An 8,995-nucleotide genomic window follows, 5' to 3' on the forward strand; every position below is an offset into this window, starting at 1 on the left:
GAGCTAAATATCTTGCCCTCTGAAATGCAGCTAACCAAATTCACTTTCTAAAGTCCTAGCACAGCAAGACAAAATTCTCGTGTAATTTCAGACATATGTTTGTTATTGCTGTCGTATGACTGTGTTTTAAAATTCAAAATATGTCGGTCAAAATTTGTCAGTCTGCTGGAACTTAGAGTGGTTGAGAGTAGTGAGGAATAACATAAGTCTGAGGTTTGGGGTTTGACTTGTAGTTTTCATTTTGTATATCAAATTACAGGTAGCCAGAATGGAAGAGACACAATAGTACCAGACTTCCTCCATCCCATCTGACTCTCACAGAGAACATTGATTAAGTAGGACTTGGAAGTCTTATTAAAATTGTGACTGGCTGAGTCAACAGATTTCTAAACCTGGAAAAAAAAATTAGGTCAGGAAAAATTTGAATTCTTTTTTTAGCCACCAGAGGGAGATTTCTTTTTAAAAATAGAATCTGGTCTTCAACTGTTTCTGAGTATAACGCAATATTCTGAACACTCAGATCTTCCTTGGATCTACCAACATTTTTATCCAAGATTTGACAACATAGAGGCCCCATTACGCTGTTGTTCTTGATGTTTGAAATAACATGTTTTATAAATAATGTTTTATTTATCTTCCTCAAAAGCTTGCTGGAGGACCCCAGAGAGCTTTGGGATTTGCAAAATCTTCCAAACAAATACAAAAATTTTTAGTCTTTAAGAATTGTCTCAGATTATTTTTTTTATAAAAGCCAGTCACTTGATTCATGCAACAGCTATCAGATTTGATGACAGAATTTTGTAATTGATTACCTTAAAAAAAAAACCAAAAACCAATCCATAAGAACCATTTATTTGAGTTTCATTTTTACCATAAAGGCTTTTTAGGAGATAAATGGATACCAGTGACTTGGCAGGCTGTACCTGAAATTATGCAGCCTTTTCTGAAGGTGAACCGAACAGGGCTAATATCTCTGCAGCTCTAGAAGGTGGTGAATATTTTTGGCTTTCCCTGTGCCTTTGTTCCTTCAGCAAATGCAAGCACAGTAGGGATTCTTTTTCTGGATCAGGATCCAGAAAGCCAACATGGAGAGGTTCCAGTCAAACCCCCCTGTTTATTGTGCACTTGCTGTTGGCCATAATTGGAGAGATACCACTGTACTTCTGCATCCATTTTTATAATAATTTCAATTAAATGAAAGGTCATCGTTTGAGGGGTGAGGGTGGTTTTTTTCTCCTTGGTTTCATTTCCTTTTTTTCCTTTTTCTTTCCTTCCCCCATATATCTGTTCTGTATAAGCTCTTGTGAGCTGTGTTGCTATTCAGGTCTGGTCCTTCACCTCATTAGTGTTTCACACAGAGGCCGTTCTGCGACTTGGTAGTGTGCATCTGATGTCAGATTCAATAGGAGTGAGTTGTTTCAAAGGTAAGTGGGCACCTTCTAATATTTTTCTCCTGAAATGTGAGGGAATCTTGTGTCCTGGTGAGAAGAACACGATCGGTTCCTGTCAGCCATTAAAGATCTATAGTTCTGTCCCAACCCTGCTTCAGCCCTGAGTAGCCCCAGGCTGCTTTACAGTTTAATTTTTAATTAAAAAGCTGAAAAGTCCCTGCATCTAATTGCCCCCACATCAGTGCTACATGGGAAATTCTTAAGCAGCCCAGATACCTTGGAAGCAAAAGCCTTCAAAGTGCTACATGAAGGAGGAGAGACTGAGGGAGGCATTCAAGCAAGGGAAAAACCCCCTACATTATTAAATTGTACCTAGGTATATAATTTACATGTTGTGTGAAGCTCTGATCATATTGTTGTTCTAAAAATAAATTGAAAGTTTGATGTTCCAGATTTAAGGTAGGATTCCATTATTAATTTAGCTCAGCTCAGCCTACAGTGAAATCAGCCTGCACATCCAGAAGAGCCATTGTCACAGTTACTGTCTCTCAGGCATAATTTCTTCATCATGTGTACGAAACTACTTTCATATGCTTCATATTTTTATGGCGCTGCTGATGGGATATTATATCTAGTGACCTCTAGGCATGTTAAATACTGCAAAACAAGCAAGGAGAGGACATGCAAGTGTCAGTGAGTTATGACTCACATCATTATAAACAGATGGCAGGGGGCTACAAACAGTGAGAAATGAGCAGACAGAAAGCAGTCTGACAGTCCTGCATAACATTTGTACTGAGGTGGCCTGTTCCACGCTCACTTGAAGGCTGTATCTGTCATGACATCAACAGCAGGTATAAAATCAGTAAAGTTCAACTGAAAGTTGTATAAAATACAATTAGCATGTTCTGTGTGAAATGACAGCATAGCATTATCTGTATGATTTGAGAGGAGTTGAGAAATTCAGTGTCAGTTCCCACTGCAGCTGTAACTCAAGGCATGCAATTATTTACTAAACATGACAAAGTCAAGAGCACAAAACAAGGTCCTGAATGAGCCAGTCCCTGCCCTAGAGAACTTTCAGCCTATAAATGACAGTGTGCAGAAAGAGAAAAATGACATAGCTGAGGAAGAAAAAAATTGTCGGGTTTTCTTATTAGAATATCAATTTTCCTGTGAGTGCTGAAAAAGCAGGATCTATGTGTGATAGTTTTGAATTAGTTTATGAAGGTGTTTGGCAAATGAAGAAATGCCTTAAGAGGTGAGGATGACATGAACATGGGAATAGAAAACTGTTAATATTCTCTGAAGGGTTGTGAGGTTGAATTCTCTAAGAAAAATCCTCATAGATTCTTTCCTTCCTCCTTGATGCTGTTTCTGCTAAGTTGTAATTTAGGAGAAAAGAGTCCTAGCTGCAGTTTATCACATCAGTATCTTTTCTGTTGTATGTTCTTATTATCAAGCCCCAGCTGAATTAGCCTTTAAGGGTCCTTGCAGGAGTAATTGAGTGATTCCCCCCATTTTTTTTCTGTCTTTCTTTAAAATGATTAGAGGAGTGTAGCTTGACTCCATGCATGATAGTAGAGCAGATTGTCATCTGCCTTCAGCAGCCAATAAGCCTCTTAAGCAGCAGCAGTGCTCTGACTACAGATAGAAAGAGGAAATTCAGAGAATGTATCCTCTCTACCACTGCAGAATGAGCATTGTTCTGTGAGTGAAACCATATTCAACTACATGACAAAAAGATTTCAGTGGCAGCACTGTCTTCTGCTTCTCCCTTCCCACCTATTCTATTCATTTGTGCCCCCAGTGACTCCTCTCCTCCCTAATTGCAGATCTGCCCTGTGAAAATTAAAATTGCTTTTCTCTTTTGGTAGTGAATCCCATCTGGGATGTGGCGTGGGAGAGGCTGGATCAGCACCAGGGCCTGGGGAAGAACATATCATGAGCATCTCCCAGCCTCCATGCTGCAGGAGGTGCAACGTGTGGTGAAGGTGCTGCTGGAGAACTAATCCTGAGTGTTCACCAGGAATGTTTGGGCTACTCAGTGAGGCTGGAAAGGAAGTGTGGGTGCAGTGCTGACCTAAGCCACAGCACAGACTGGTGCTGGTGGAATTGCAGAGGACCAAGCCCACACTGGTAATGGGACCCTCAGCCAGCGTGCACCTGTGCTTTGGAAGTGCAGGTCACACGTCAGCCACATCACCTCCTCTTCTTTGATGGCTTTGTGCCTGTTTTCCTTACGAGAGCTTGCCTGGTAAATCAGATTTTTCCAGAGAAATTCCAGGAGAAGCTGAAAACAGAGTCTTTATGGTCTCTTTGCTACCTATGATGTCAGATTGGAACTTGTGATGCCTTGGCAGTATCTTGGTCTTCCCAAGTACAGGACAGGATGGATTTCACCTCTCCTGATAACTCCTGGATGTTGGCCCATGCCCTGCTTGTCCCTCAGAGGAGCCTGGCTCTAGGTGCAGGGAAGAGGGTGCTGAGGGCTCACATGCTGCAGGTAAAGCTGAATTTTGACAGTGCACAACAAAGCCTTTCTGAGCCTTCCACCTCTAGAATTAAAGGAGCAACTGAGGGAAGCCTGAAGAGCACTCAGATGTTGTCTGGAATCCTGTGGGGCTCAAAATTAATAGGTCAGAAGCACTGTCTGTGCTGTATTTAGCTGAAGAAGCAGCCTCAAATAAGCCTATTTTAATATGTTATGGCACACAGCTGTTTACCTCCTTTCTTCAAGTGGAGAATGTTAAACTCTCTTTATTCACTAGAAAGAGTAAAACTCCCCCACTACAGACAGGAGAGAACAGCCACCATAGTAATTTCATTTTGACTTCCCCCTTTTCATAACAAAAATGCATTCTGTAATATTTAGCGTCAGTTTTACTTATTTTAATAGCTGATTTTGATCTCTTTGAGATTTGAGGTTTAGAGAAACGAGCCAAAAGAGGGGAGTGAGATGAGATACTGCTGAGAGGCCCAATTGTGCCAAACACTGGGCAAAACAAACTTCTCATTTTCCCCAATCAACCCCCGTACTAAGTTCAAAGCAAAGACAATCCTGAAAGTTCAAAAAAAGTCAATCCTGAAAGAAAAACTCCTTCTCCTCCCACTATAAAAAATGTGGTTGAGAGTTTTCTGTATTTTCCATGAGGCTCTGGGGGATTTTTGTGCAGAAGGAGCAAACAGCCTTGAAGAAAGGTCACAGCCACTGGCAACTCAATCAATTTGCAGCCTCACACACTCTGAGAAAACGTGTTTCTAGATTGGTCTGGCAAAAGCTGGGGATTTTGTTTGCCTGTTCCTTAGAAAGAGGAGCTCCAATTACTCCAGCTCACTACTTCAACCTGACACTCATTATGGTACCTGCAGCAGAGGTGAAGTTGCTCTAAGCAGGAATGTTTTTCTTTCCATCCACAGGAAAAACAAAAGCACAAACCCAGCAGCAGCTGTTACTGCTTTCTTGTCCTTGAGCTTTCTTGAAGGGCAGCAATTGTTCTACTCCTTTCTTAGACTGTCTTTTTGCAGTCTGTCATGACTGAAATGCCACTTTAGCAAATTTTAAGAAATACATGTTTCCATGACATACAATGCTGTGCAGCACCTCTTGAGTATCTTTGAAGGAAAAATGCATTCACAGATTATGATTCATGTTGCTATTTATAATTTAGGTCAATTTTTTTCCCCTGTCATTTCCTTTTTTCTTTTTTCCCCTCAACAGCTTCATTTTACAGTAGATTTAGGCATTTGATTTAATGAGGTGGATAACCCTTGACAGAAAACAAGTCTGTCACCTCTGCACTCTGGCAACTCTTTCACATTCCCTTTGAGATTTCCGTGGGGCTTTTTCTTTTTTTTCCACTCAACATTTTCTGTAGGAAAAGACTCACAAAATCAAGGCCAGAGGACTTTGATGATTCCCCACAGAGCTGCTACATATCAGAGAAAAATTCCTGTGCTTCAGTGTCTGCGAGAAGCTCTGCCCCAGACATGGGGCACAACTGGGTGAGCACAGCTGGGGAGGGTTCTGCAGAGCAGGGACACACGGCACCTTTCCATGCCTGCCTTCCCTGGCTCTGCTGCATTTAGATCCTGCACCCCTGAGCTTTCTCCTCTCTCATCCAGTGAGCAACTGGACAGATTCCAGCCCAGCCCATGAAGGGTGGCCCTACCATGCATGGCCACTGCAATGCAATCTTCCAGTTTTCCGCAGCCTCCACCCTGGCATTATTCCATTTCTTTCACTTTTCCATGCTCCCACTCTCACTGCTGTCATCACAGCTTTCCTCTGCAGAACCTCAGTGGCCAGCAACCACAACTTCCACTGGATTCAACCACCCCCAGCTCTGAGCTGCTCACCCCTGTGAGCATGGGAAGCAGCCAAGAGCTGAGCATATGTATTGCAAATAGTACTAACCCTTTGGTGAAGACTTGGGACTTTAAAAGAGGGCAAGAGAAATTATAAAAGTCAAGAAAATAATAATAAACTACAATTTTTCATTATTATTTTCAGAGAAAATATAAAAAACCCTTGACAATTCTGGAAAAATGCAGTGACCCTTATTTGCCATGGAACTTTAATAGAAATTATTTATTTAGTTGGTTTCTTTCCTCTCTCACCATAACAAGTAGGTTATGTTGTATGTATGTAGAGAGACCCTCTGAGTAGGATCAGAGCAGGATCAGGATATATGACACATGCAAAGGAATGCACTATTTACAATAATTTCACGACCATAAGGTGCACCGGACTATAAGGCACACCCCCCCTGGAGACGGCAAAATTCGCAACTTTGTAGATCAGATAAGGCGCACCAGACTATAAGGCGCACTTTTTTTTTTTGCAGCGAGGCTCCACCCCCAACTCACCCCACGCAGTTGCTGGCTGAAGCCCTGCCTCAACCCGGCAGCCATTGGCCCCCGGGACTGCCTGGACCCGGGAAGGGGCGGTGCTGCGGGCCTCCGGGCCTGCCCCCAGCCAGCTGCCGTGGCACTTCCGACTCCCCCCATGGCTCACAGCTCACACTTCCGGTTTGGCAAATGTCGCAACTTTGTAGATAATACAAGGCGCACCGGACTATAAGGCGCACTTCTGGGTTCGAGGGAAAATTTTAGTCAAAAGGGTGCACCTTATAGTCGTGAAATTACTGTAATTTTATTTTCCATAGCTCTCTGAGAGATGTGCCATCACATGAGCTGTGGCAGCAGTCCAACCTCCCAGCCTTGCAAAGAGTTTTATTGAGCATGTTGATGGTGCTCTCACCTCTCAGAAGCAGTTTGGGCCACCTCTTTCTTCTCTTCAAAATGAGCACTCTTCACCAAAATGAAAATAACAGAGTGCTATAATTATAGCACTTTTTCTCTCCGTGTGTGGAATTAACACTGGAGAAGATGTTGGCTTGAGCATATTTCCAGCCAGTGTGCAAGCAGAAGCTGCAGCGCTGCAAGCTGTCAGATTTACACATGAACATTCCTGGTTGGGGCCTTACATTGGAAACTGTATGCAGGGTGTTCAAGTTGTCCTGCACAGGGGCTTCTCTAGTGTTGTGTCCCAAAACACCAGTACAGACTTTAGGGGAGTCGCTCTGGGCATCTCCCCAGCGTTTGGGCTCTTGAAGGAAAGTCTTGAAGTGAAGAGACTGATGAGATCTCTGTTCCTTTGGGCCCTCTGTCAAACTTCGGTGAACCCCAGGGAAAGCTTGTCATCACTTCTGATGGGATCTGATCTGGGATTTGCCCTTCTCACACTGGCACACACAGCTCAGTCCCCAGGTTTGCCTGCTGGGGTTGCTCAGCAGCTACCTGCAATTGAGTGAGGGCCCAAAGCAGCTTGTGTGGCATAAATGATTGATTTAAGGCTTTCCAAGTGTGCATTACATCAGCCTTAAACATTTAACTGTGTTTCTGTATACCTATTTTTTTCCAGTTTAAGGTATGGGAACATACAGTATTCAGCTAACTCAAGGAAAATGCAGGATGGGTTGTTGTATGAATTAAAAACAACGATGGTCCCCTAGAGCACATGCAATGCTTCTGAAGTAGCATCCTGTGTCAACCCTGTCAGAGAAAAGAAAACCCTTTGAAGTGGATGGGGGACCATAAAAATCCAATTTCTATGATCTGTCAGCAAAGTATTTCTTCTACTCCAGCAGATGACATGCTAACAAAGCTTGTTTTAGCAAATATTTCAGCTTGCTTAATAAATTATAAAAGGCAGCTTGCAAATGGCACATTTCATTCGCAGTGGCATAAATCCCAAACAGATTTTTCAGTAGTGTTACGAATTATATAAAGTGATTTATAGGTTTCCTTGGCATCAGTTGTCTGTATTTTTCCCTGAAATTAGACAAACTAAAAGATAGAAAAGTAGGACAGCATTTTATACTTTAATTTCTCAAATACTTCCTACAGAGTGGGAGTATTTGAGAAATTAAAGTATAAAATGCTGACAATCAAGGCTCATGACTGAGGTATGGGAACGAGCTGCAGGTTTGTTCTCCTCCTCTGACACTGTATTCCCAAATGATCTTAGACAAACCTTTGGAATTCACTATTAAAACTTGGCAAACAATGCTTCCCTACCTCCTGGTTGAGCCATGGGGCCTGTAAAGTACTCATGTACATAGCAGTAATTCAGGCCATGTGATTGCCATAGGGAAGTAACAGGAAAAATAATGAAATAACTGCTAAATGCATCATTCCCCTTGAGCCTGATACTCCTCTTTGGCTTCTGCAGAGGTTCTCAAACTTGTGCTCCTGTGTTGTCACCACTGTCACTGTCAGCTGATGCCCTCGTTTCTACCAGTTACAGAAAATTTTCAGTTGTCTGTAGTATCTGAAATCATCCTTAGGTGCCCCACACCAAACCTGCCACAGTTCAGGTAGGTCAAAATCTAAAATTACCATTAAGGTGGAGGTGGGTTTTGTTTTCCCCTGAGGAAGAAGGGTAGAAAAAGAAGTTTCAGATAGGGACATAAGCATTCAAAGGACAGGACCATATTTCTTCTATGTATCTTTCACACACCCCTTGTTCATCAAAGTGAGTTGCATTTTCTACTGAAATCACTGTCCACAATCCTATTTATCACCCTCAGGCCATGACAAGGAACCCCACTCAGTCAGAGGAGATGCATGATGGCTGTTTAATTCTTCAGCTTTTCATCCTGCAGCCAGGTGACAGAGAGAAGACAAAAAAAATGTTAATGACAATGTGTAATGGGAAGGCTGTTGGCAACCTCTCTACAACTAAACAATTAAATTCATCCCTGTATTAACTTAGTCAAGCCCCTCCATTTGAAACTGTCAGAAATAATCTGTCCAGAACAGAACTAAGAGCTTGTGCTGCTCAGCCAGGCTGGTGTGTTAGAATGATGCAACTCCATAGCTCATGTAGTGGATGATACATGATGCCCCCTTGTTAAGGTCTTCCCCTTGCAGCAAGGTTGCTGTCCTTGTCCTTCCACTATTCTTGTCCTTCCATGTGCTGGGCCAAGATGCTTTTAAGCTTCTTTAACCTCCCTGTTTACAAAGTGGTAGAGCAACAACACAGCTACAAATGAGGAAAAATTGGACTCTCATAATTTGCTCAGCTCTGTATTGAGCTG

The sequence above is a fragment of the Catharus ustulatus genome, chromosome 3 (genome assembly GCF_009819885.2).
Source record: "Catharus ustulatus isolate bCatUst1 chromosome 3, bCatUst1.pri.v2, whole genome shotgun sequence".
Lineage (NCBI taxonomy): Eukaryota > Metazoa > Chordata > Aves > Passeriformes > Turdidae > Catharus > Catharus ustulatus.